Below are 4884 nucleotides of genomic sequence, written 5' to 3' on the forward strand. Positions count from 1 at the left end.
CCGTGGGATATATATTCTACCCACACACATTTGGAACTCTCCTGGGGAACCCTCACACATATTATTCCCTCATTTAGTGGATATTTTCACAAAAAAGTGAAATTTTCAAAAATCCAGAAAATTGGCTGAAAATGACTAAATATCAAGGACTCAATGGGCGAATCGCTCTGGAACTGAAATCGGAACGCTCAGTGACATTTCCCCTATCTGAAAGTCTGATAAACGCCGGAAAAATGACTAAGTCCAAAAAAAATTTTTTTCAACTTTTTTCAATTTTACCCCCGTGGGATATATATTCTACCCACACACATTTGGAACTCTCCTGGGGAACCCTCACACATATTATTCCCTCATTTAGTGGATACTTTCACAAAAAAGTGAAATTTTCAAAAATCCAGAAAATTGGCTGAAAACGACTAAATATCAAGGACTCATTGGGCGAATTGCTCTGGAACTGAAATCAGAACGCTCACTGACATTTCCCCTATCTGAAAGTCTGATAAACGCCTGAAAAATGACTAAGTCCAAAAAAAATTTTTTTTCAACTTTTTTCAATTTTACCCCGTGGGATATATATTCTACCCACACACATTTGGAACTCTCCTGGGGAACCCTCACACATATTATTCCCTCATTTAGTGGATATTTTCACAAAAAAGTGAAATTTTCAAAAATCCAGAAAATTGGCTGAAAACGACTAAATATCAAGGACTCATTGGGCGAATTGCTCTGGAACTGAAATCGGAATGCTCACTGACATTTCCCCTATCTGAAAGTCTGATAAACGCCGGAAAAATGACTAAGTCCCAAAAAAAAATTTTTTTCAACTTTTTTCAATTTTACCCCCGTGGGATATATATTCTACCCACACACATTTGGAACTCTCCTGGGGAACCCTCACACATATTATTCCCTCATTTAGTGGATATTTTCACAAAAAAGTGAAATTTTCAAAAATCCAGAAAATTGGCTGAAAATGACTAAATATCAAGGACTCAATGGGCGAATCGCTCTGGAACTGAAATCGGAACGCTCAGTGACATTTCCCCTATCTGAAAGTCTGATAAACGCCGGAAAAATGACTAAGTCCAAAAAAAATTTTTTTTCAACTTTTTTCAATTTTACCCCGTGGGATATATATTCTACCCACACACATTTGGAACTCTCCTGGGGAACCCTCACACATATTCCCTAATTTAGTGGATATTTTCACAAAAAAGTGAAATTTTCAAAAATCCAGAAAATTGGCTGAAAACGACTAAATATCAAGGACTCATTGGGCGAATCGCTCTGGAACTGAAATCGGAATGCTCACTCACATTTCCCCTATCTGAAAGTCTGATAAACGGCGGAAAAATGACTAAGTCCCCCAAAAGATTTTTTTTCAACTTTTTTCAATTTTACCCCCGTGGGATATATATTCTACCCACACACATTTGGAACTCTCCTGGGGAACCCTCACACATATTATTCCCTCATTTAGTGGATATTTTCACAAAAAAGTGAAATTTTCAAAAATCCAGAAAATTGGCTGAAAACGACTCAATATCAAGGACTCAATGGGCGAATCACTCTGGAACTGAAATTGGAACGCTCACTGACATTTCCCCTATCTGAAAGTCTGATAAACGCCGGAAAAATGACTAAGTCCCAAAAAAAAATTTTTTTCAACTTTTTTCAATTTTACCCCCGTGGGATATATATTCTACCCACACACATTTGGAACTCTCCTGGGGAACCCTCACACATATTATTCCCTCATTTAGTGGATATTTTCACAAAAAAAGTGAAATTTTCAAAAATCCAGAAAATTGGCTGAAAATGACTAAATATCAAGGACTCAATGGGCGAATCGCTCTGGAACTGAAATGGGAACGCTCACTGACATTTCCCCTATCCGAAAGTCTGATAAACGCCGGAAAAATGACTAAGTCCAAAAAAAAATTTGTTCAACTTTTTTCAATTTTATCCCCGTGGGATATATATTCTACCCACACACATTTGGAACTCTCCTGGGGTACCCTCACACATATTATTCCCTCATTTAGTGGATATTTTCACAAAAAAGTGAAATTTTCAAAAATCCAGAAAATTGGCTGAAAACGACTCAATATCAAGGACTCATTGGGCGAATTGCTCTGGAACTGAAATCAGAACGCTCACTGACATTTCCCCTATCTGAAAGTCTGATAAACGCCGGAAAAATGACTAAGTCCAAAAAAAATTTTTTTTCAACTTTTTTCAATTTTACCCCGTGGGATATATATTCTACCCACACACATTTGGAACTCTTCTGGGGTACCCTCACACATATTATTCCCTCATTTAGTGGATATTTTCACAAAAAAGTGAAATTTTCAAAAATCCAGAAAATTGGCTGAAAATGACTAAATATCAAGGACTCAATGGGCGAATCGCTCTGGAACTGAAATTGGAACGCTCACTGACATTTCCCCTATCTGAAAGTCTGATAAACGCCGGAAAAGTGACTAAGTCCCAAAAAAAATTTTTTTCAACTTTTTTCAATTTTACCCCCGTGGGATATATATTCTACCCACACACATTTGGAACTCTCCTGGGGAACCCTCACACATATTATTCCCTCATTTAGTGGATATTTTCACAAAAAAGTGAAATTTTCAAAAATCCAGAAAATTGGCTGAAAACGACTAAATATCAAGGACTCATTGGGCGAATTGCTCTGGAACTGAAATCAGAACGCTCACTGACATTTCCCCTATCTGAAAGTCTGATAAACGCCTGAAAAATGACTAAGTCCAAAAAAAATTTTTTTTCAACTTTTTTCAATTTTACCCCGTGGGATATATATTCTACCCACACACATTTGGAACTCTCCTGGGGAACCCTCACACATATTATTCCCTCATTTAGTGGATATTTTCACAAAAAAGTGAAATTTTCAAAAATCCAGAAAATTGGCTGAAAACGACTAAATATCAAGGACTCATTGGGCGAATTGCTCTGGAACTGAAATCGGAATGCTCACTGACATTTCCCCTATCTGAAAGTCTGATAAACGCCGGAAAAATGACTAAGTCCCAAAAAAAAATTTTTTTCAACTTTTTTCAATTTTACCCCCGTGGGATATATATTCTACCCACACACATTTGGAACTCTCCTGGGGAACCCTCACACATATTATTCCCTCATTTAGTGGATATTTTCACAAAAAAGTGAAATTTTCAAAAATCCAGAAAATTGGCTGAAAATGACTAAATATCAAGGACTCAATGGGCGAATCGCTCTGGAACTGAAATCGGAACGCTCAGTGACATTTCCCCTATCTGAAAGTCTGATAAACGCCGGAAAAATGACTAAGTCCAAAAAAAATTTTTTTCAACTTTTTTCAATTTTACCCCCGTGGGATATATATTCTACCCACACACATTTGGAACTCTCCTGGGGAACCCTCACACATATTATTCCCTCATTTAGTGGATATTTTCACAAAAAAGTGAAATTTTCAAAAATCCAGAAAATTGGCTGAAAACGACTAAATATCAAGGACTCATTGGGCGAATTGCTCTGGAACTGAAATCAGAACGCTCACTGACATTTCCCCTATCTGAAAGTCTGATAAACGCCTGAAAAATGACTAAGTCCAAAAAAAATTTTTTTTCAACTTTTTTCAATTTTACCCCGTGGGATATATATTCTACCCACACACATTTGGAACTCTCCTGGGGAACCCTCACACATATTATTCCCTCATTTAGTGGATATTTTCACAAAAAAGTGAAATTTTCAAAAATCCAGAAAATTGGCTGAAAACGACTAAATATCAAGGACTCATTGGGCGAATTGCTCTGGAACTGAAATCGGAATGCTCACTGACATTTCCCCTATCTGAAAGTCTGATAAACGCCGGAAAAATGACTAAGTCCCAAAAAAAAATTTTTTTCAACTTTTTTCAATTTTACCCCCGTGGGATATATATTCTACCCACACACATTTGGAACTCTCCTGGGGAACCCTCACACATATTATTCCCTCATTTAGTGGATATTTTCACAAAAAAGTGAAATTTTCAAAAATCCAGAAAATTGGCTGAAAATGACTAAATATCAAGGACTCAATGGGCGAATCGCTCTGGAACTGAAATCGGAACGCTCAGTGACATTTCCCCTATCTGAAAGTCTGATAAACGCCGGAAAAATGACTAAGTCCAAAAAAAATTTTTTTTCAACTTTTTTCAATTTTACCCCGTGGGATATATATTCTACCCACACACATTTGGAACTCTCCTGGGGAACCCTCACACATATTCCCTAATTTAGTGGATATTTTCACAAAAAAGTGAAATTTTCAAAAATCCAGAAAATTGGCTGAAAACGACTAAATATCAAGGACTCATTGGGCGAATCGCTCTGGAACTGAAATCGGAATGCTCACTCACATTTCCCCTATCTGAAAGTCTGATAAACGGCGGAAAAATGACTAAGTCCCCCAAAAGATTTTTTTTCAACTTTTTTCAATTTTACCCCCGTGGGATATATATTCTACCCACACACATTTGGAACTCTCCTGGGGAACCCTCACACATATTATTCCCTCATTTAGTGGATATTTTCACAAAAAAGTGAAATTTTCAAAAATCCAGAAAATTGGCTGAAAACGACTCAATATCAAGGACTCAATGGGCGAATCGCTCTGGAACTGAAATTGGAACGCTCACTGACATTTCCCCTATCTGAAAGTCTGATAAACGCCGGAAAAATGACTAAGTCCCAAAAAAAAATTTTTTTCAACTTTTTTCAATTTTACCCCCGTGGGATATATATTCTACCCACACACATTTGGAACTCTCCTGGGGAACCCTCACACATATTATTCCCTCATTTAGTGGATATTTTCACAAAAAAA

Source organism: Phyllobates terribilis, unplaced genomic scaffold, assembly GCF_046119375.1.
Source record: "Phyllobates terribilis strain yellow unplaced genomic scaffold, ASM4611937v1 Scaffold_226__1_contigs__length_3207580, whole genome shotgun sequence".
In the NCBI taxonomy this organism is placed as follows: domain Eukaryota; kingdom Metazoa; phylum Chordata; class Amphibia; order Anura; family Dendrobatidae; genus Phyllobates; species Phyllobates terribilis.